This window comes from Nycticebus coucang, chromosome 8, assembly GCF_027406575.1.
Source record: "Nycticebus coucang isolate mNycCou1 chromosome 8, mNycCou1.pri, whole genome shotgun sequence".
NCBI lineage: Eukaryota > Metazoa > Chordata > Mammalia > Primates > Lorisidae > Nycticebus > Nycticebus coucang.
In genome coordinates this window covers 14,998,057-15,023,504 of record NC_069787.1, presented here as the reverse complement: position 1 = coordinate 15,023,504, position 25,448 = coordinate 14,998,057, and positions in this window count along the sequence as shown.

Here is a 25,448-nt window from a genome sequence, read left to right as displayed (position 1 = left end):
TGGTAACTTCATCTTTTGTAATATCCCAGATGGAGGTGAAACACATTCTTCTTAGTAAAGTATCACAAGAATGGAAAATATCCAATGTACTCAATACTAATATGAAGCCAGGAGATGATCCAGTGCATGCCCACATAGGAGAAAAACTCATTTCAATTCTAGTTGAGGGGAGAGGTTTTAAGTGGGGGGAAGGGGATTGGGATGCTCTCAACAAATGGGCATGGGGTAGGGAGGTTGGCACACTGTTTTATATGTGGGATATAAAGACAAGACAAACTCTACCTAGCTATAGCAAATATTTTGATCTGTTTGCTTGTACCACCACATTAACCTGGAATAAATTTACTTAAGAATTTTTTTTTAAGTTTGAAAATAATAAAAAAACTAAATTTAATTTTTAAAAAACTCACCAGATGAGGTAGCTGAGAGCAGAAACAGAATGCTGGAGGCCAGAAATATAAAAAACCAAGGTGTCAGCAGGGCCATTCGTCTTCTGAAACCTGTAAAAGAGGGTGGTGCCTGTGGCTCAGTTGGTAAGGCGCTGGCCCCATATACTGAGGGTGGTGGGTTCAAACCGGCTCCAGCTGAACTGCAACCAAATAATAACTGGGCGTTGTGGTGGGCGCCTGTAGTCCCAACTACTTGGGAGGCTGAGGCAAGAGAATCGCTTAAGCCCAGGAGTTGGATGTTGCTGTGAGCTGTGTGATGCTATGGCGCTCTACCGAGGGCCATAAAGTGAGACTCTGTCTCTACCAAAAAAAAAAAAAAAAAAAAGAAAGAAACCTGTAAAAGACTATCCTTCCTCAACTCTTCTAGCTCCCAGGGATGGCGGCCATCGATCCTGGGCTAGCCACTGCATTACTTTGCTCTGTGTCTGTGATCGTCAGGTGACTGTCTTCCCTCCATGTGTCCCTCCTCTTTCTCTAAGGACACCTGTTATACTGGATTAAGAATCTACCTTACTCCAGCAGGACTACATCTTAATTCACATCTTATAATTATACCTGCAAAGATCCTATTTTCAAATAAGGTCATATTCACAAGTGCCAGGAGTTAGGACTTCAACATAACTTTAGGGGAGGACACAAATAACCCCTTGGGAGCCCCCCCAGGTAGTTTCCAAAGTCATCTCAACCTCCACCTGCCCTGTTTTCCCCTCAGCATAAAAACCTCTTGTACTTCCTCTGCCTCTGCCCAGGACCAGCCCTGACAGTCCACTGTTCATTAAAACATGGGAAGAGTTAATGGAAAGTTTGGAGCACAGATGGGCAGTTTCCTCAAGAACAAGTTCAGTTTCCCAGCACAAAACCCACGCACACAGGGTGGCATCATGCCCTCTTGTCATTTTAAGCTGCATAAGTGATCATTTATAGCAAGGCATAAAAATTATCACTGTTTTGAAACTGACACTAAGCTGGTGTTCCAGGTTAATGGTACCTCCAGGCCAAGTCATTATTTTTCAGGAGCCTTAATGATCAGGAGGGCACATTGTTTTATGAAATCCTTTCCATGTCACAGACAGTGTCTGAATAAGATTAAAGTGTCTGCTTTGCCAGCTATACTCAATGTAACCAATTCCTCTCACTTGCCCTCCACTCTGATCTATTGATGGAAGTCTAATGCAGGCTCAAGGACAATGTGTATACCTGCCCTCCTCCTGGCTCCTGTGGTCAAGAATGCAGGCATCAGCATTAAAGGAGCCAGGTGGTGGGGATGGAAAATATCACTCTTCCCAGGCTTTGGCTTTCTCACCTATTCCATGGACAAGATAACTACCTCCTGTGGGTTTTCTATACATGAAATTGTAGGAGACCGAGCACCAGGCTTGTAAGAGCAGTCACCTGTTCTTGAGGGAGGTGCTGGGAGTGGGACAAGCTCCTCTCCTTGTCCTGCCCACAGACAAGCCCTCAAGCAACTATGTATGTTAATGAGATAAGATCTTTGTACATTTGTGGTGCAACAGGGTAGGAGTTGAGCCTGTGGGGAAAGAGCACATAGCGATCATTAAGCATATAGTCCTTGTGCATGGGCCCCCCACATATGTTGTATAATGCTTCAATAAAAAGCCATGACAGAGGTTACTTGAGGCTCTCCCTGCAGCTATGAGAAGCCCATCTCTTGCAGACTTGTACTTTTAATCCATGTCCTGGCTGTTTTTATTCATGCTGTGATGGAGTGCCACAGCAGGCACTGACATGAAATGCCAGAATGCTCATGAAGTACTTAGAAGCTGTCCTTGCATATAGTAAGGACTGATGTTAATATTTTACTCAAGTTAAAATACATCTAAAGGGAAAAAATGAGATGTAACTTTCCAGAGCTAGCTCATTTCCCCTTTCCGAGACCTACTACATAGGCAAGGCATGTCCAAGCCACTTCTGCTGTGCAGTTCAGAAATAAGACAAGTTTTTTACTGCAAAGTGGCAGGGCCTGTGGCTTCAGAGAGCAAGACAAAGAACTAATAATTCCTTAACCTGCTACAATTGACCAAACACTTCTGTCTTTTTAAAGAGTCACAAAAACCTGGGAGATAGATCTTATTGTTACCTCCTTCATTCATGGTTAAGTGTGTGAGGGAGGTCGTGTGATAAACTAGTTGCAAACTCAGACACTGGCACTGGATTGTTTAGGGTCAAATCCTAGTTCCATCTGTTGGTACCCTGACTTCCTTGTCTATAAAATAGGAATACTACTAGTACCGATTCCAGTTTGTAAAATAGGGATAGTGCTAACATATGGAGTTGTTTTAAGGACATTTTAAATGAGTTACTATGTGTGAAGTGATTTAAATGTTATTTGGCTCATTGTAACTGCTATATAAGTAAGTGTTTGTTAGATAAGTGAACAAATACACAGTGAACTCTCAATAAGTACTAGCCACTAATGTCTATTACTAGCTATATCAATTGTCAGCAAACAATGGCCACAAGGCAGATCTGGTCTTCTGTTTGTGCAAATAAAGTTTTATTGGAACACAGCCATGTCCATTTTTTTTTTTTTTTTTAAAGTTGGGGATTCATTGAGGGTACAATAAGCCAGGTTACACTGATTGAAATTGTTAGGTAAAGTCCCTCTTGCAATCATGTCTTGCCCCCATAAAGTGTGACACACACCAAGGCCCCACTCTCCACCCTCCATCCCTCTTTCTGCTTCCCCCCCATAATGTTAATTGTCATTAATTGTCCTCATATCAAAATTGAGTACATAGGATTCATGCTTCTCCATTCTTGTGATGCTTTACTAAGAATAATGTCTTCCACTTCCATCCAAGTTAATACGAAGGATGTAAAGTCTCCATTTTTTTTAATGGCTGAATAGTATTCCATGGTGTACATATACCACAGCTTGTTAATCCATTCCTGGGTTGGTGGGCATTTAGGCTGTTTCCACATTTTGGCGATTGTAAATTGAGCTGCAATAAACAGTCTAGTACAAGTGTCCTTATGATATCCTTCTGGGTAGATGCCCAGTAATGGGATTGCAGGATCAAATGGGAGGTCTAGCTTGAGTGCTTTGAGGTTTCTCCATACTTCCTCCAAAAAAGGTTGTACTAGTTTGCAGTCCCACCAGCAGTGTAAAAGTGTTCCCTTCTCTCCACATCACACCAGCATCTGCAGTTTTGAGATTTTGAGATGTGGGCCATTCTCACTGGGGTTAGATGATATCTCAGGGGGATATTTTGATTTGCATTTCTCTAATATATAGAGATGATGAACATTTTTTCATGTGTTTGTTAGCCATTCGTCTGTCATCTTTAGAGAAAGTTCTATTCATGTCTCTTGCCCATTGATATATGGGATTGTTGGCTTTTTTCATGTGGATTAATTTGAGTTCTCTATAGATCCTAGTTATCAAGCTTTTGTCTGATTGAAAATATGCAAATATCCTTTCCCATTGTGTAGGTTGTCTCTTTGCTTTGGTTATTGTCTCCTTAGCTGTACAGAAGCTTTTCAGTTTAATGAAGTCCCATTTGTTTATTTTTGTTGTTGTTGCAATTGCCATGGCAGTCGTCTTCATGAAGGCTTTCCCCAGGCCAATATCTTCCAGTGTTTTTCCTATGCTTTCTTGGAGGATTTTTATTGTTTCATGCCTTAAATTTAAGTCCTTTATCCATCTTGAATCAATTTTTGTGAGTGGGGAAAGGTGTGGGTCCAGTTTCAGTCTTTTACATGTAGACATCCAGTTCTCCCAACACCATTTATTGAATAGGGAGTCTTTCCCCCCAAGGTAAGTTCTTGTTTGGTTTATCAAAGATTAGGTGGTTGTAAGATGTTAGTTTCATTTCTTGGTGTTCAATTCGATTCCAAGTGTCTATGTCTCTGTTTTTGTGCCAGTACCATGCTGTCTTGACCACTATGGCATTATAGTACAGACTAAAATCTGGTATGCTGATGCCCCCAGCTTTATTTTTGTTACAGAGAACTGCCTTAGCTATACGGGGTTTTTTCCGGTTCCATACAAAACGCAGAATCATTTTTTCCAAACCTTGAAAGTATGATGTAGGTACTTTGATAGGAATGGCGTTGAATAGGTAGATTGCTTTGGGAAGTATAGACATTTTAACAATGTTGATTCTTCCCATCCATGAGCATGGTATGTTCTTCCATTTGTTAATATCCTCTGCTATTTCCTTTCTGAGGATTTCATAGTTTTCTTTATAGAGGTCCTTCACCTCCTTCGTTAGGTATACTCCTAGGTATTTCATTTTCTTTGAAACTATGGTGAAGGGAGTTGTGTCCTTAATTAGCTTCTCATCTTGACTGTTATTGGTGTACACAAAGGGTACTGACTTGTGGACATTGATTTTATATCCTGAAACATTACTGTATTTTTTGATGACTTCTAGGAGTCTTGTGGTTGAGTCTTTGGGGTTCTCTAAGTATAAGATCATGTCGTCAGCAAAGAGGGAGAGTTTGACCTCCTCTGCTACCATTTGGATTCCCTTTATTTCCTTGTCTTGCCTAATTGTATTGGCTAGAACTTCCAGCGCTACGTTGAATAGTAAAGGTGACAGAGGACAACCTTGTCTGGTTCCAGTTCTAAGAGGAAAAGTTTTCAGTTTTACTCCATTCAGTAAAATATTGGCTGTGGGTTTGTCATTGATAGCTTCAATCAGTTTTAGAAATGTGCCACTTATGCCTATACTCTTCAGTGTTCTAATTAGAAAAGGATGCTGGATTTTATCAAACGCTTTTTCTGCATCTATTGAGAGGGTCATGTGATCTTTATTTTTGCCTCTGTTAATATGGTGGATAATGTTTATGGACTTGTGTATGTTAAACCAGCCTTGCATCCCTGGGATGAAGCCTACTTGATCATGATGAATGACTTTTTTGATGATAAGCTGTAATCTATTGGCCAGGATTTTGTTGAGGATTTTGGCATCTATATTCATGAGTGAGATTGGTCTGAAATTCTCCTTTTTGTATGGGTCTTTTCCTGGTTTTGGTATCAGGGTGATGTTTGCTTCATAGAATGTGTTGGGGAAGATTCCTTCTTCCTCGATTTTTGGGAATAATTTCTGCAGTACAGGAATAAGCTCTTCCTTGAATGTTTGATAGAATTCTGGTGCAAAGCCATCTGGACAAGGGCATTTTTTGGTTGGAAGATTTTTTATTGTTTCTTTGATCTTGGTGCTTGAAATTAGTTTGTTCAGGAGCTCTATTTCTTCTTGGCTAAGTCTAGGGAGAGGGTGTGATTCCAAATATTGATCCATTTCCTTCACATTGTCAAATTTCTGGGCATAGAGTTTCTGGTAGTATTCAGAGATGATCTCTTGTATCCTTGTGGGATCAGTTGTTATTTCTCCTTTGCCATTTCTGATTGAGGTTACTAGAGATTTTACTTTTCTATTCCTTGTTAGTCTGGCCAATGGTTTATCTATTTTATTTATTTTTTCAAAAAACCAACTCCTGGTTTCATTAATTTTCTGAATGATTCTTTTGTTTTCAATTTCATTGATCTCTGATTTGATTTTGGATATTTCTTTTCTTCTACTGAGTTTAGGCTTAGATTGTTCTTCTTTTTCCAATTCCATAAGATCTCTTGTGAGATTGTTGATGTGCTCTCTTTCTGTTTTTCGAATGTGGGCATCTAAAGCGATGAATTTTCTTCTCAAAACTGCTTTTGCAGTATCCCACAGGTTTTGGTAGCTTGTGTCTTCATTGTTGTTATGCTCAAGGATTTAATGACTTCCTGTTTTATTTCTTCCTTCACCCATCTGTTATTCAACAGAAGATTGTTTAATTTCCATGTCTTTGGGTGGGGTCGAGCCTTTTTATTAGAGTTGAGTTCCACCTTTAGTGCCTTATAGTCTGAGAAGATACAAGGAAAAATTTCAATTTTTTTGATTCTGTTGATATTTGTTTTGTGTTCCAGGATATGATCAATTTTGGAGAATGTTCCATGGGGTGATGAGAAGAATGTATATTCTTTATCTTTGGGGTGGAGTGTTCTATATGCGTCTATCAAGCACAGTTGTTCTAGGGTCTCATAAATCCCTTATATCTTTGTTTATTTTCTGTTTAGAGGATCTGTCCAGCACTGTAAGAGGAGTGTTAAAGTCCCGTGTTATTATGGTATTATCAGATATCATATTGGTCAGACTGAGTAAGGTCTGTTTCAAGAATCTGGGAGGATTTAAATTGGGTGCATAAGTATTTAGAATTGAAATGTCTTCTTGTTGTAGTTTTCCCTTGACCAATATAAAGTGACCATCTTTGTCTTTTTTGACTTTAGTTGTTTTAAATCCACATGTATCTGAAAATAAGTTTGCAACTCCTCTTTTCTTCTGAATTCCATTTGCCTGAAAATTTGTCTTCCAACCCTTGACTCGGAGTTTTAATTTGTCTTTTGAAGCCAGGTGTGTTTCTTGCAGACAGCAAATAGATGGCTTGTATTTTTTTAATCCAGTCAGCCAATCTATGTCTCTTCAGTGGGAAATTCAAGCCATTAACATTTATTGAGATAATTGATAAGTGTGGTAGTATTCTATTCGTCTTATTTTGTGAGAGTCCATTGCTTAGTTTTATCTTTTGCATCAGTGTGGAGGTTAGGTTCTGTCCTTTAATTTCTGAGTTCTTACTTTGCTGCTGATCCATTGTGGTGGTCAGTGTGCAGAACAGGTTGAAGTATTTTCTGTAGAGCTGGTCTTGTTGTGGCGAATTTCCTCAATGTTTGTATATCCATAAATGATTTGATGTCTCCATCAATTTTGAAGATTAGCTTAGCAGGGTACAGAATTCTGGGCTGGAAGTTGTTCTGTTTAAGTAGATTAAAGGTAGATGACCATTGTCTTCTTGCTTGGAAAGTTTCATTAGAGAAGTCTGCGGTCACTCTGATGGATTTGCCCCTGTAGGTCAACTGGTGCTTACTCCTGGCAGCTTGCAGAATCTTTTCTTTTGTCTTGACTTTGGACAGGTTCATCACAATGTGTCTTGGAGAAGCTTGGTTAGAGTTGAGGTGACCTGGGTTCCGATATCCCTCTGAAAGCAGTGTGTCAGAATCTTTGGTGATATTTGGGAAATTTTCTTTTATAATATTCTCTAGTATGGCTTCCATTCCTCTGGGGCATTCTTCTTCCCCTTCTGGAATTCCTATAACTCGTATGTTGGAACGCTTCATAAAGTCCCGTAATTCTGACAGTGAACGTTCTGCTTTCTCTCTCTTCTTTTCTGCTTCTTTTGCTACCTGAGTTATCTCAAGAACTTTGTCTTCTACCTCTGAAATTCTTTCTTCTGCATGGTCTAACCTGTTGCTGATACTTTCCATTGCATCTTTAAGTTCCCTAATTGACTGTTTCAGTTCCTTCAGCTCTGGTATATCCTTTTTATATTCTTCATATCGTTCATCTCTTATTTGATTCTGTTTTTGGATTTCCTTTTGGTTATTTTCCACTTTATTAGCAGTTTCCTTCATTGTTTCCATCATTTCTTTCATTGTTTTCAACATTTGTATTCTAAATTCCCTTTCTGTCATTCCTTACATTTCTTCATAGGTGGAATCCTCTGCAGTAGCTACCTCATGGTCCCTTGGCGGGGTTGTTCTGGACTGGTTCTTCATGTTGCCTGGAGTTTTCTGGTGATTCTTCCTCATGAGTGGTTTCTTTTATCTGTTTCCTTGCCCTAATTTTCCTTTCACTTCCTCTTGCTTCTGAAGTTCTTGTGCCTGTGGACGGTTTTCCACTGTTTTAGTCCTCCTTTTGTGGTCCAGAGGTCTCTTGCTGACTCCCTGTATCCACGCAGGGGTGATGATAGATCCACCAGCTAGAGATGCCTGGAGTTCTATCTCCCCAGACTCACGGTGCCCAGATGCAAGAAAGCTGTTACTCGGCTGCCATCTTCCCATTTGTTTATAAATCACCTAAGGCTACTTTCCTGTTACTGTGGCAGATTTGGGTAGATGTGATAGATACCCTATATCCTATAAAGTCTAGAATATTTTTATTATCCAACTTTTTAATAAAAACTTGCTAATCCCTGGTCCATCTACCAACCAGATCAGAAACTTCCATGCCAAGAATTGTACTTTGCATTTATTTACCATTTTATTCTCAGCATCTTGCATAGTGCCTGATACTTGGTGTAAGTTCTATAAATACATACTGACACAATGAATAAATAACTTATTTTACATATGAGGGGATACACAATAACAGCAGTCACCAAGCACTGGCCACATGTCAGGGTCCACACAAAGTGCTTTGTCTTAGTCATCATATCCTCACATCAAATCCCAGACCCAGGTACTATTACCATCCCAATTGAAGTTGAGAAGTTAGAAAACTGCTCAAAGTGACACAACTGACATGTTTGATGTGAAGTTCAAACCATGGATTTTTTTTATTCAAAATGCTTTGTTCATACTTTACTCCAAGATTATCCAACAATTTCAAAAAGAACAATTCATAAATTTCCCATGGCTCTATCCTACAAACTGCATTTTTCATTCCTTTTACTCCTGTGTTCCTTAATTAAAAAAAATTAAAATCTAGATCAACGATCCTACAAAGAGTCTTCTGTTCTACTCAAAGCTTTGGGTTTTAACTAGGTACACACTCTGCCAAACCTTCCAACTGAAAATTTCTTATGGTCCAACTACTGTGTATATTTTCAGAATACAAGATGCAAACTGATAAACAACTGGTTTTCCTTCTTTTCTGCACTGCTTCAGGTACTAGTTATTTGACTATGATACTTACACTTGTTGGTGTGGTGGTGCATAGACTTTTATAATAACTGAATGGGGACAACCTAACACCATGAATGTTCAGCATATTTGGAATCAAATTGGGCATACATTCTGAAAAGGATTAGCATTTTGTTTTACTTTGAAAAAGTAAAACAAAGTAGTTTTGTTTTCAAAAAGTAAAACAAAATATAACTTGCCTGCAGATAGATTTTCCACCTGTACTGAAACTAATTATGCCTCTATCCAGACTTTCTCATCTCCATCTCCCTCTTAGATCTCAGCCTCTTGCTTGATGGAGAACCCCACACTGCTGCCACCTGCACCTCACTCCACAACACACTTAGTTGTCTCAGCTTCCCCCAGATGAAAAGAGACCAAATTGCTGAGTCATTCTTACAGGAAAGGCTCCCAGGAGAACCACCTGACCAGCATTAAACACAGATGTGGTTTACTTGTTATTGCAGAATAACCTAGCTGCACCTGACTAAATTCATTACCAAGAGGAAGAGAATCTCTCTGATCTTAAATATCCCCATGAAGCCAATAGGGATATGCTATGTCATGATGAATTATAGGCATCTGAGATATTAGAATGGTCACTGGGAGCAATGACCTTACGTCCCAGTAGCATGCAACCTGTATTTTTCTGTGGCAATCTCATCCCTTACATTTGTTTGAGTTTGCCCATAAGCAAGCAAGGATCCAGATAAATTTGTTCACCTGGAAAACACTGGTATCAGAGTGGAAAAATTAGACTGGGATAGGAAAGAAGTCAATTAAAGGTAAGTTATCAAGCAAGTTCGTGCTGTGGGCAACAGGAGATCAAGTTCACCGGGGAGCTCCCAGGGGACAGCATAGAACATCCCAACCAAGAAGCAGGGAAGCTGGAGCACTAACCCACCACTGCTTCATATGTCATTACTAGCTGGAGACTGTTCCCAGGTGTGCTCTAGCACTCCCCTTACACACATGGGCTGAGAAGGCATCTCGCAACCACCACAACCTCCCTGTGTTCTGTGGGTAGAAGTCAGGGCAGAAGTATGTGTGAGGCACCTACCACATCAGCTCCACCCTCCATGTCCAAATTATGCCACTGCCAAACTCGAGCCTATGGTAGCTGCCTGTGAAGCCTCATGACCAGCAACTTCCCCAACCCAGGCAAGATGTTATGGTGTCCCTCCACTTAAAAAAGATGTCCATACTACTTTCCACACAGGTTTAAAGTGAACAAAAGCAAATTATGTAACCAAAATGTGTGTACCCCTGTCATTTTCTGAAATTAAAAAAGAAACGATCTTCAGGGCAGGGTCTGTGGCTCAAGGAGTGGTGGGTCCAACACCAGAGGTGGTGGGTCCAAACCCAGCCCCAGTCAAAAACTGCAGCAACAACAAAAAGCTCAAATTCTCCATCCCTGGGAAGGTGCTCAAGCCCTCCTAGCATCTCTTTCTCATTAGTGCCATACACCTCACTTCCCAGCTTGACGCATCCTTGGTGGGTTGAACATCCCAGTACCCTGGCCCCTCACAAAGTGCCTCGTCACTAAATGCTTTGAGTTCGGATTTCTTGTCATTGAAAGGTCTTCACCAGAGCCAAGACAACTGAGAAGAAGATTGTTTGGCAGCAGCATGTACATTATCCACCGCACTCCATTTCTGCACTGAGGGCTCTCTACAAGTCTGCATTTTGGTAATGAACCACCTCACCCTGCACATTTCCTCCACAGAGAGGCAATGGAATCTGTCACCTTTTTTATTGTCAGGGTGTCACTTTCTCACGAAAATGACCTCAGTGCTGCTAATCTCTCACAGGTCACCACAATTATTTGCTGAGTCTCTGTGGGTTGAAAGACAAACTGGAGATGGCCTTACCTCTCTTTCTGGTTGTGACTAGATCTAGGGAGCTTCTGGAGAAGTAGTGGTCTAACAGTTCTCTTGACCTTAAGCACTGAGATGATGGACTCGGGTGAGGGTGGGCATGAGAATTATATGGAAATATCAGTACCAACTTCACTTTTAATGAGACAGTTGTAAATTCCAGTAACTCCTCAAGCTCAGCACACCATCCACAAATGGCATAGAAATGTCACTTTTCCCCCTTGATATAGATATTCAAAGTGATATTGAAATGACTTCTGTATTTTTTTAACTAGATAATTAAAACAGAAAAAAAATAATTATTTTGCAAGTGTAGGGGAATGTCTGATTAAGCACCAGTGCTGAAAGTAACCATCAATTCGCTGAAGATGGGCCAGCCCATGCTGGAGAGCCATATGGATGACACTACAAAAAGGCACTAATATACAGTGTCTGTGTAGACAAAATTGCTTCATTTTTAAAATAAAAGGAGAGAGTTGTTTAATGATCTAATTATCTGGGAGCAGGTCAGTCAATTTAATTGTGCCACATTTAGAAAGAGGGTGTTTGGGGAAGGAAGAGGACGATGAATAAGCTGCTACTGGGCAAGGAAGACAGGGCAAAATTCCAAGCTACATGAGCTCTGCTTACTTGACAGCTCTGGATTATTAAGAAAACAATCGCCAAGACATAAACTAACATTCAGAAGCAGTTGCCAGATAATACGTTGTCTTTCCAAATGTTAGAGTATCCCGTGAGAAGCCCTCTTGACAGAGCTGCTCTCCTCCAGTGTTGATTTACAAGCACTGTTCCCAGGAAAGAGCAGTTAGCTTAATTTATGGTGACCCAGAGCTAACCAAGGAAGTGGAATCAGCAGATGGCTGGCACCAGAGTAAAAGATGAGCTCAGCTATTCATGTAAATCTTCTCCATTTTGTTAACTGGATAGGAAGATGACCAGATTCCCACCGACTTATAAGTGCCTTGTCCCTTTGGCTTTTTAAGTGGGAAGATGGATGCTCAAAATCAGTGGTTCTCAACCCTTTAATACAGTTCCTGTGGGTTCCTGTCATGACCCATAGGAACTGTATTAAAGGGTTGCGGCATTAGGAGGGTTGAGAACCACTGCTCAAAATGATCAAGTCACCTTCCAAGATCACCTGATCAGTGTGCAGCTGAGCAGAACTGACACTAATACCTTGTCTCCAGCTTAGGACTCTTTCCACCACTTCCTATGGCAAAGAACTCTGAATTCTGTGAGACTGTTAATAACTGCACCAGTCTGAGTCATCTGTGCAATGTGTATTGAGCCAGATGTCCAACTGTGTCTTCTGGACAAATTAGGTACATCCAGAAGTTTCTTTAATAATACTCTGATCATCAGGGCACTCTTGAGTACACCAAAGAAATAACTTATTAAGCAAAGTCACTGCAAAATAAACATCCATTGATCTTTTTCTCTTCATGGTGATAATATATGAGGTTACCAAGGGAAAGTCTGGCTGTTCTCCAAGAGAAAATAAGTAGTTTCAGATTACCACCTGTTTGAGAACAGGCAGGGACCAAATGATCTCCAAACACTTCTCCAGGTTCTAAGATCTTATAAATTAAATTTATACATTTCACATTTCTATAACATAACTTCATACAAATTTTAGTTTTTCACTGGTTACAAAGCACCTTCACTCAAATAAATTCATTATATTCTAATAACCCTATGAGGTTAGAAAGTTGAGAATAACATGTTTTGAGCAATCCTGGGAGGTAGGAGAGAATAAAGGTTAAGGATGTCAAGTCAGAAAATACTCGGATTTAAGTTTCAACTCTGCCTCTCACTCCCACTGACCTGATTAACTTCTGAGATTTGGTTTCATCATCAGTAAAGTGGATATATAACGTGACAAGATTAAGTAATTAATGATGTACTCTAGGTCCCCTGAGTCTTAGTCCATAGTTCTTTCTACCTCTATGTTGTCTTCCTTTCTGTATTCTGATGCTTTGACACATGGGGTCTTGCTGACCCTAGATGGAATTTCTGCCCCTCCCAGGGGCTAGCCAGTTCCTAGAGAGAGCAAACTACTAACCTAAAAATGAGCTGCAAATGCTATAATTTTTTGCCACAATTTTCTCCTCTGCCTCCTGACTGGCACTGGGTCTTATCCATGTGGCCCTGTATGGTGTGATGTGGTGTGTTCCTCTTCATGGGAACTGTAACAAACGATCCTGTCAATGACAGTTGTCTCCTGATCTGTCAGCCTAACTACATAACATACTATATTTTAAAGCACTCCTACCCTCATCACTCAATCCACCAGCACTAGCTCAGAAGAAGTCACATACATAAGATAGCCAGTGACCAGTGGTTAATTTATGTGTCAACTTGGCTGGGGCATAGTGCTCAGATATTTAGTCAAATATCATTCTGGATGCTTCTGTAAAGGTGTTTTGGTGATGAGATTGACATATAAATTAGCAGACTTTGAGTAAACTATATTGCATGCCCAGTATGGGTGGGCCTCATCAAGTGGGTTAAGGGTCTTAAACTAACAAATACTAACTTCCCCCAAGGTAGAATAAATTTTGCCATTAGAGGACCTTTGAACCAGAGGTGCAACTTTTCTCTGGATCTCCAGCCTGCCAACGTACCTTGAAGATTTTGAACTTGCACTTCCACAATTGCATGAGCCAATTCCTTAAGACGTACACACACACAGACACACCCTGCTGATACTATTGCTCTGGAAATCCCAAACAGAGTGACTGAGATTAAATCTACAAAGTCACATTTGCTATGAACAAGAATACTCATAGCAACACTCTTCATAATAGACTAAAAACAGAAACAGCCCAAACGGCTTTCACAGTGGTCAGGATAAAGACATTTCAGTATACTCATGCAATGGAATGCATAGGTCACTATGAAAGATTTGGAACAAACTGTGTTATGGGCCATTATTTCACTTCCAAGAAACACAGTCAACATCATCCCTTCTGATTCACCCACATAAGCTTCAACTTGCTCAGTTTATGGATATTGCCGGGAGGGCTTCACTTGTTTCCATCAATGCAAATTCTGAGTTTCTTCATTTTTGTGTATCTCAAGACTTTCATAATGACCCTCACAGAGAGTGAGGAGAAGTAACAAACCACATTCAACATGGATAAATCTCACAAATATTGAGGAAAAAATAATCCATAGTCACGAACATCTGGCGGGGGTGGGGGGTGGGGGGTGAAACAGGGCTTCTGGAGCACTCCCAGCAGCATTCTGTTCCTTCATCTGGTGGTTGATTACAAATGTCAACTGATTAGTGACAAACTTATGAGCTATCTCTGGCTGATCTGTGCTCTTGTCTGGGTATGTGTCACACTTCACTGTAGTTTATAAAGGCAGAACAAACAAGAATTATGACATTTTTAAAACTCACTCATGGGGGGCAGAGGCAAGATGGCTGACTGGAGCTAGCTTTCCACAGAGGCTCCTGTCCAGAAGGAGAGTTAAAGGACAAAAGTTTAGCAAGTAAGCCAGTGGACTGGAGCTGAAGAGACAAGGTTGAAGAACGCACATCAACCCTGCTGAGATGAGCTGTGACCCCAAGGATACAAACAAAAGGTACAAAATCCATTGCCAAGTGGACGAGAGACCCCTCCCCCATGAGAATGGCTCACATTACTCCATACAAACAAGTGAGCAGAATTCAAAAGTCCTCCCTTTTATTGCACGGGAGAGACCCTCTAAAAACCAGAACTCCTTCCCCTACTAGGGTGCCATGGCACTCTCCTGCCAGGCATAAAACTGTACAAAACTGTATATATTCTCTACCTGCAATTCTGAGCTCATAGCACTCCCCTCCACACTCACTTTCTGGTCTGGAAGCCTGTACCCTATGGAGTCCAGATTCTTGACAGTGTGGACAGGGAATGGACTGCTGCTGGTCAGTGCTGATTCTGAGGCATGGGAATAAGAAGAGGATGGCCAGCTAAGAGGGAACCATACAGGAGCGGCAGTGCCCTGAGGCACAAGCAGCAGCAAAAATAGGGCTCATACCCCTTGATATTCTGGAGTCACACCCCCTGTCTATCTGGGCAACCAGAGGAGGCTGGACATCTTCTCTGGTGGTAACCACTGGTGGAACAGATCTGGGACAGAAACACAGGCCCCATGAGTAAAGGGTTTGCCTGAGGGGGTACCGGCTTGGGAAAAGCATGGGGACTAGAATACGCACGCGCAGAGACTGCAACTCCCAAGGCGGGGCTGTCCCAGAGGACCACTTTACTGAGCCTAAGAAGCACCCAGCCCTCAGGGGATCATAGCTGAGACAAAGGCGGGCAGGCAGAGGGTGGAAATGACAGCTAACCCTGGTGCCCCAATACAAACTGCAGCTGAGACCAGGCAGCAGCACAGACTGGGGCTGAGTCACAGTTTCTGTGAATTCAAACAGTGTCTGATACACAGGGGAAGGGAATATAGATGGGACAGAAACAAATTCTGCGAAGTTGTTCTGTTCTGTCAGCAACATTAATCAGGGGTGGGGCTGGAACTGAGTGAGCCGCCCCAGCCTCCATTAAGCACCCAAGGTTGTCAGGGCTCACCTCCCCCTCCTGGAGAGTGGCAAAGTGTGGAGGCCTGCCTGGTTGAGGAGACATAGATCTCCCTGTGACTCAGACAGGCACAAACCCCTGGAGCATCTGTTCATTGAAGAGAACTGGGTTACAGCCTGCGGAGTTACTGGCAACTGGGTGTGACAGAGGTAGATCAACCCCCTCCCCCTCCCCCAAAGGAAAGATACGGTGGACACAACTGAAGTTCCCATTCATAAACAGATGACTGAGATGTCAGAAATCAAATTCAGAATTTGGATTGCAAACAAGATTAATAGAATGGAGGAAACATTGGAAGTAGAAATTCAAAGTGCATTACAAAAGTTGTCTCAATAAGTCAATGAACTGAAAGTCAAAATCACCACACATTGAAACAAGAATTTGTAGCCCTCAAAGATCTGAAAAATACGGTAGAATCCCTCAGTAACAGAATGGAGCAAGCAGAAGGAAGGATTTCTGACATTGAAGACAAAGCTTTTGAATGTTCCCAAACTCTCAAAGAGGAAAAGAAATGGAGAGCAAAATCAGATCATTCTCTCAGAGACTCTGGGACAATTCAAAGAAAACTAATATTCACTTCATAGGAATCCCTGAAGGTGACAAAGTGGCTTCTCAAGGCATAGAGGCTCTTCTTCATGAGATTAGGAAAGAAAACTTTCCAGACATGCCAAGAGATTCTGAAATTCAGATAGCAGACAGTTTCAGAACCCAGGCTGAATAAGACATCCCCTAGGCACATCATAATTAACTTCATTAAAGTTAATATGAAAGATAAAATTATGAAAGCAGCCAAATGCAAGAAAACCATAACCTCCAAGGGAAAGAATATGAGAATGACTGCAGATCTTTCTGTTGAAACATTTCAAGCTAGAAGAGAGTGATCATCGACTTTTAATCTCCTAAAACAAAATAACTTTCAATCCAGGATCCTGTATCCAGCTAAACTGAATTTCATTTATTATGGATAAATTAAATACTTTAATGACATTCACATGTTGAAGAAATTTTCCATAACTAGACCAGCTCTCCAGGATATTCTCAGACCTACCCTCCATAATGAACAGCACAATCCTCCACCACAAAAGTAAATTTCAACTCAGAAACTTTTGATCAAATTCTAACTTCCACAGTGTCAAAAGGATTAAAAATGTCCACCAGACTTTCAAAAAACTTGATACCCAAAATTCTACCAGGCTTATCAATATTCTTCATTAATGTGAATGGCTTAAATTGTCCTCTAAAGAGGCACAGGTTGGCTGACTGGATACAAAACCCAGGGCAGATATCTGCTGCATACAAGAATCTCATCTTACCTTAAAAGATAAATATAGACTCAGGGTGAAGGGATAGTCATCTATATTCCAGGCCAATGTAAATCAGAAAAAAGCAGGTGTTACAATTCTATTTGCAGATACAATAGGCCTTAAACCAACAAAAGTAAGGAAGGATAAGGATGGTCATTTCATATTTGTGAAAAGTAATACTCAATATGATGAGATTTCAATTATTAATATTTATGCACCAAACCAGAATGTGCCTCAATATATAAGGGAAACTCTAACAGACATGAGCAACTTGATTTCCCCCAGCTCCATAATACTCAGATATTTTAACACTCCTTTGGCTGTGTTGGATAGATCCTCCAATAAGAAGCTGAGCAAAGAAATTTTAGACTTAAACTTAACCATTCAACATTTGGATTTAACAGACATCTACAGAACATTTCATCCCAATAAAACTGAATATACATACTTCTCATCAGCCCACAGAACATACTCCAAAGTTGATCACATCTTAAGTCACAAGTCTAACCACAGTAAATTTAAAAGAATAGAAATTATTCCTTGCATCTACTTGGACCACCATGGAATAAAAGTTGAACTCAGCAACAACAGGAATCTGCATACTCATACAAAAACGTGGAAGCTAAATAACCTTATGTTGAATGATAGCTAGGTTGTAGATGAGATCAAGAAGGAAATTACCAAATTTTTGGAACAAAATGACAATGAAGACATAAATTATCATAATCTCTGGGATACCGGAGAGGCAGTCCTAAGAGGAAAAGTTATAGCACTACAAGCCTTCCTCAAGAGAACGGAAAGAGAAGAAGTTAACAAATTAATGGGACATCTCAAGCAACTGGAAAAAGAAGAGCATTCCAACCCCAAACCCAACAGAAGAAAAGAAATAACCAAAATTAGAGTAGAATTAAATGAAATTGAAAACAAAAGGATTATACAACAGATCAATAAATCAAAAAGTTGGTTTTTTGAAAAGGTCAATAATATAGATAAACCTTTGGTGAACCTAACCAGCAGAAAAAGAGTAAAATCTCTAATTTCATCAATCAGAAATGACAAAGACAAAATAACAACAGACTCCTCAGAAATTCAAAAAATTCTTAATGAATATTACAAGAAACTTTATTCTAGAAAATATGAAAAATCTGAAGGAAATTGACCAATACTTGGAAGTACGCCACCTTGCAAGACTTAGCCAGAATCAAGTGGAAATGTTGAACAGGCCTATTATCAAGTTCTGAAATAGCATCAACTATACAAAATTTCCCTAAAAAGAGAAGCCCAGGACCAGATGGCTGCACATCAGAAATCTACCAAACCATTAAAGAGAAACTAGTACCTATGTTACTCATCCTTTTTCAAAATATAAAAAAAGAAGGAATACTACCCAACATATTATATGAAGTAAACATCACCTTGATCCCCAAACCAAGAAAAGAACCAACAAGAAAAGAAAATTATAGACCAATATCACTAGTAAATATTGATGCAAAAATATTCAAAAAGATCCTAACAAACAGAATCCAGAAACACATCAATCAATTTACAAACCATGACCAGGTGGGTTATATCCCAGAGTCTCAAGGCTGGTTCAATATAGTAAATCTGTAAGTATAATTCAGCACATAAACAAATTAAAAAACAGAGACCATATGATTCTCTCAATTTATGCAAAAAAAGCTTTTGATAATAACCAGCATCCCTTCATGATCAGAACACTTAAGAAAATTGGCATAGAAGGGACATTTCTTAAACTGATAGAGGCCATCTATAGCAAACCCACAGCCAATATCGTATTGAATGGAGTTAAAGTGAAATCATTTCCACTTAGATCAGGAACCAGATGAGGCTGCCCATTGTCTCCACTGCTCTTTAACATTGTAATGGAAGTTTTAGTCACTGCAATTAGGACAGAAAAGGCGATCAAGGGTATCCATATAGGGTCAGAAAAGATCAAACTTTCGCTCTTCACAGAAGACATGATTGTATGCATGGAAAACACCAGGGATTCTACTACCAAACTCTTAGAAGTGATTAAGGAATACAGCAGGGTCTCAGGTTACAAAATCAACATTCATAAATCGGTAGCCTTTATATATACCAACAATAGTCAAGCTGAAAAAACAGTTAAGGACTCTATTCCATTCACAGTAGTGCCAAAGAAGATGAAATATTTTGGAGTTTGTCTAACAAAGGACATGAAAGATCTCTATAAAGAGAACTATGAAACTCTAAGAAAAGAAATAGCTTAAGATATTAACAAATGGAAAAACATACCATGCTCATGCCTGGGACGAATTAACGTTGTTAAAATGTCCATACTACCTAAAGCAATATACAATTTTAATGCAATCCCTATTAAAGCTCCACTGTTATACTTTAAAGATCTCGAAAAAATAATACTTTATTTTATATAGAATCAGAAAAAATCTCATATAGCCAAGACTTTACTCAGAATAAAAAACAAAGCAGGAGGAATCATGCTACCAGACCCTCAGACTATACTATAAATCTATAGTGATCAAATCAGCATGGTACTGGCACAAAAACAGAGAGGTAGATGTATGGAACAGAGTAAATAATCAATAGATGAACCCAGCTACTTACCGTGACTTGATCTTTGACAAGCCAATTAAAAACATCCAGTGGGAAAATATTTTCTATTTAACAAATGGAGCTGGGTGAACTGGCTGGCGACCTGTAAAAGACTGATATAGGACCCATATTTTTCACCATTAACTAAGATAGACTCTACACTAGATTAAAGATTTAAACTTAAGACATGAAACTATAAATTACTAGAAGAAAGTGAAGGGAAAACTCTTGAAGAAATTGGTCTGGGTGAGTATTTTATGAGGAGGACCCCCTGAGCAATTGAAGCAGCTTCAAAAATACACGACTGGGACCTGATCAAACTAAAAAGCTTCTGCACAGCCAAGAACACAGTAAGTAAATCAAGCAGACAGCCCTCAGAATGGTAGAAGATATTTTCAGGTTATGTCTCTGACAAAGATTTAATAACCAGAATCCACAGAGAACTCAAAGGTATTAGCAAGAAAAGAATAAGTGATCCCATCTCAGGCTGGGCAAGGGACTTGAAGAGAAACCTCTCTGAAGAAGACAGGTGCATGGCCTACAGACTTATAAAAAATGCTCATCATCCTTGATCATCAGAGAAATGCAAATTAAAACTACTTTGAAATATCATCTAACTCCAGTAACATTAGCCCACATCACAAAATTCCAAGACCAGAGATGTTGGCATGGATGTGGAGAAAAGGGAACACTTCTACACTGCTGGTGGGAATGCAAAGTAATACATTTCTTTTGGAAAGATGTTTGGAGAACACTTAGAGAATTAAAAATAGACCTGCCATTCAATCCTACAATTCCTCTACTAGGTATATACCCAGAAGACCAAAAATCACATTATAACAAAGATATTTGTACCAGAATGTTTATTGCAGCCCAATTCATAATTGCTAAATTATGGAAGAAGCCCATGTTTCCCATCGACCCATGAATGGATTAATAAATTGTGGTATATGTACACCATGGAATATTATGCAGCCTTAAAGAAAGATGGATACTTCACCTCTTTCATGTTTACATGGATGTAGCTGGAAAATATTCTTCTTAGTAAAGTATCTCAAGAATAGAAGAAAAAGTATTCAATGTACTCAGCTCTACTATGAAACTAATGCCCAATTATAGCCCAAGAATATGGGGCAAAGGGAAAGGGAGAGGAGGGGAGAGGACAGGAGGAGGGAAGGTAATTGGTGGGACCACACCTATGGTGCATCTTACAAGGGTACATGCGAAACTTACTAAATGTAGAATATAAATGTCTTAACACAATAACTAAGCAAATGCCAGGAAGGCTATGTGATCCAGTGTGATGAAAATATTTCCAATTGTATATAAAACCAGTGCATGGTACCCCATGATTGCATTAATGTACACAGCTATGATTTAATAAAAAAAAACAAAACTCACTTACGGTTTCAATCAGTGGCTTGTTTCTAAGATGCAGTGGGCATCCATACACTTGAAACCTGAAATTACCTCATATGTCTAGATGTATTATATTTTCTAATCTGAATTCTAAAAAATACGCCATAGCCTCTGTCTTAAATCTCTGCAAACACTGAGAAAGTTGGGGCCTGGAGCCTCAGGACCACCATGGTGGGCATATCAAGTACTCTTTGATTTCCACAGGGGACAGCATCCCACAGAGACGCTGGTAAAAATAACCCTTTCAGCATCTAGGTTTTTACAGAAAACAGAATTTCCCACTGTAATTATCTCAAGTGTCTGTGGGCAAACTGAATAAATTAGACATGCAATCTATACCGCATACTTCAAGAACTACAAGTCACTCTCTGAACTTTAATAAAAAGACAAAAGAAAAGAAATCAAACTTTAGGAAAAGATTGTGTTACCCACACAGTGATAGCAAGTGCGCTTGAACCTGCAGCTTAGGAGATGGGGGAGAAGTGGTCCAAATTTTTGGAGAATATTGTTGGTTTTATAAGTTGGAAGCATGATATTCAGATAGGACTTGGGAAAGGGGAAATGTAAGCCCGGGACACGCGTCAGTGCAGGCAGTTCTTTCACCAGGCCTTGGCATCTACAGCCCCTGGGTCAAGCTCAGCATCTAGAACATCAGAAGCTCAGGGCTGGCCTTCAGTATCAACCCAACCCTTTCTGAGCTGTCTCCTCCCTGCTGCCTCCTGTCAGCCTTGCTACAGCATCTACAGGGAGTCACAGGAGTGGATAAGAAGCCCTAATTCTTAACTTTGGACACCCTGCCCTTCACTCTGAAAACTGTAATAATTGACAAACTCCTGCTCATCCCTCAAGAGCCGGGTCACCTCCAAGGCTTTCCCTAACCCTCCCCATCAAGTCTGCCATCCAACCCTTCCCCTCTCCCTCTGCTCCTCCCTTTCCACATGCATCCCTGCCCTCTCTTCCCACCTGTCAGCTATGATCTCTCAGAATTTCACTGCTCACATAGCAAGGATGTAGCACTGGGGTCGTCAACTTGTAGCTCCATTACCAGACAGATTGGGGAGAGAAAGACTGGAGAAGGCAGAGAGGGAGGAGGATAGAGGCAGAGGGGGAATAGAGGGTATGGAATATTCATGGATCAGTATGAAAAATTCTAGGGAAGAGCTCTTATTGGTCAGGCTTGGCCACATTCACGAGAGGTGTCCAACCTTTTCCTATTCTGTGGCACTTTAGAAAAATAAGAGTTGTCTTAGGCTATGCAGTAAATGCACAAACACTAACAAAAGCTAAATAAGAGGGAAAAAGATAAGGTCTATGCGTACTTTTTGTGATATCTGACAACAGATAAGCAAAAAGTCTTCCCCAAATCAGTAAGTATTCTGAGGCACACAGGTTGACACTGCTGCAAGTTTACACCAATAACCACAGCTGAGGATGTGAGGTATTATACTGAGTTGCAAGGCGTCTCCTACCAGGAGAAAAGGGAGGAAATAAGCTGAATGAAAATGCAATAACACACACACTATAAATTATGCTAAGATGACTTGGTATTCACATTAGACATTAAGGCTACTTTAAAGGACAAGCTCCAGATGGGCCTAACTTATCCATATCTATGTGTCAGTCTGAATCCACAGTATTCAGAAACTCCAGTGTACAAGCTGTAAGGCTCAGGAGGCAGGGATGTGTCTTCTTGTTCACTCTCTGTCCCCAGCACACAGCACAGTGCTCTGGAAGATCACGGGTGATTGTTAAACTTCTGAGCAAAGAAATGACGAAGGAAACCCTTAGGGCAACTTAAGAATTTCCCTCCCCTAAAAATAGATCTCTCTCTCTATCTCTCTCTCTTTATCAAACACACATCCCATACCTCACTCAGGTGAAGGCAAATGGAACTCAATGGGTTGTCATTTTTCATTCGGCCACCACTCTCAGAAGTAATACATTCTCAAAGTTGCACGCTAAGCTGTTGGAGGCCTCCTACCTCACCTTTAGCCCCATCTTCCGATTAATCCTCCACCCAGTTCCACAACACTTCCTGCGCCTGTCCTAGGAGACCCCTGAACAAAGGAACCACCCCTAGATCCCCCTGCCAAGTCTTGCCAAACTAAGAGTGGACGATGCTCAGAACCATAAAAGAAACTCCCTTCCGACAGCCTCCTAACTGTAGGTCTGACGCAGGATGAGGACGCAGATCAAAGTCAGAACAAGATCTTTAGGACCGTATCTGAACAAATGAGGCTGCTTACAACAGACTGAAAAGGCAATACAGTGCCCTTTATGGGGGTATCACGTCATTCCTGACATGGCACCTTTGGAAGGGGTCCTGATGGTAGAGCAAACATTGGAAAGACCTCCTGAAACTGAATAAAACATCAGCACGGAGCAAGTGTGGCTCATCTTGCATTCTTTTAAGTGCTGGTGTGCAGAGAAGAACAGAGAATTAGCTCCCATCAGCCAGACACACAATAGCCTTTCTGTAGCTGGTTCAAACCATCTTTTAACTCACCTCAGGGCTTCCATATTCAAAAACCAGGCAAGAACACAAAACTCTGAAAGATGCTCCAGCACATGTTCTCTGTGATCACCTGCTCAGGCCTTGCCCATTCTGATCTTGAATGCCTCAGAGTCACTGCTGCCCTTGCCTCAGTTTCCACATTTTACCACCACAATAATATGCTCACCAGCCACAGGTCTATAAAGTACTTCTTGCTACTCAGCTGAACAGTCTGAATCCAAGGGCTGAAGCAAGTCAATGAAGCCTGTTGAGCCTCACTCTTCTTGTCTACGAAATGAGAATTTTGCCTCTATGTGGGGAGTGGCTCTCAGGCCACTGTTTTTTTTTTTTTTTTTTTTTCTGAGACAGAGTCTTACCCTGTCATCCCAGGTGCAGTACAGTGGCATCATCACAGCTCACAGCAAACTCAAACTCCTGGGTTCCAGTAATCCTCCCATCTCAACCTCCCAAGTAGCTGGGAATATAGGCGCTGGCCACAATGCTCAGCTAGTTTCTTCTATTTGAGGAAGAGAATGGGTCTTGCTCTTGCTCAGGGTGGTCTTGATCTCCTGAGCTCAAGAGACTCTCCTGCCTGTTCCTCCCAGGCTTGAGCCTTGGTGCTTGGCCAGGATTAAGTGTTTTAATTGGGTGAACAATGTCACCCAGGGAAGTGCTTGGCCCTCAGCAAGTATTTCAAAATCACTAATTCCCTGTATGCCAGAATTAAAATAGGGAAACCTCAAAGTTCGTGTTTTACTGTTGCCGTTCAATGTCAGTGCACACAGGAAATGGCCCTGAAAAGCAGCACTTCACCAGCCAAGTCAGAGCCTCAGTGTAGACCCTGCACACGAGTTCCCTCCCCCATGCCAACCATGTGGCTACCATTAGGCAGTGTTGGCCTGGCTCGGTGCCACCTCCACATCTGAGCATGCCACACTCAAGCTGAACAGGCCTGAGCCTGGCCAGAGAGGAGGATGCCTATCCAGGCACTTCCCTAGTCAGCGTCAGTGCCCCTGCTGTGACCCTGGAGGCAGCGGCCCCAGCAAGGGAGAGGAGGAGCTCCAGAGGCTCCAGTGCCAGTGGGCTCCAGTTCAGCAGGGTCACCGCTATTGCTGCCCCTGCCACTGGCGCTGCACATAGCCAGTCCCACCCACCCCCACAGACCTGGGGCTGCAGTACTTGATAAAGTCAAGGGATAAATGTACAGCCTCAGCCCCCAGCCTCTCTCCTCCTACCTGGGGTGGGGTGGGGGTGACATACCTTCCTGGCCCCCGCTTCTCTCCTCCTACCTGCGGTGGGGGGAGACACACATTCCTGTCCCACGGCTTCACTCCTTGACAGGAGGAGAGACTGAGGGGTGTGGCTAGGTGGTGAGTAGGAACCAACTTACCAGCTGGGGCCTGATCCCAGTCAGAACAGAGAGAGAGGAGCCCCCAGTGACCCTACAATAACATGTAATTAAACTTGTAAATTTCAACCCTGTGTGTTCTTCTGGAAGCTTGAGGGGAGGATCCAGGCACTTTCAGAACTTTTGTTACAGAGCCCCAACCTGTCAGTCACCCCACAGGCAGAAGGCAATAGCCAGTCCTGCCTGGGAAAGGAGCGGGAAACTAGACAGCTTAACTGCCCATGAACAGTTCCTGTTCAGACTTCACGTCTCTTTTCCACTCACGGAGAGGGCCTGTCTCACTCAGGCCAGGTGTTTTTTTATGGCTTGTGCTTTTCTTCTATAATAAATGTACATTGATGGTGATTACTTTGTATTTGTGATCACTCCATCTTCACCTGGGCGCCAGTGCTCATTCTTGGCACTGGGAGCCGAGATCCAGGGAACATCCCCCTGCAGAGGGACCTGACAATTGCTAAAACCAGACCGCGGAAACCAAGAACGGCATGGAAGCCATTGACAGGGAGGCTAGAGCAGAGCAAAGAAACAGTGGAAATAAAGCAACCAAGACAGTGGAAGTGTAATTTTATTTAGGAGGGAAAAAGC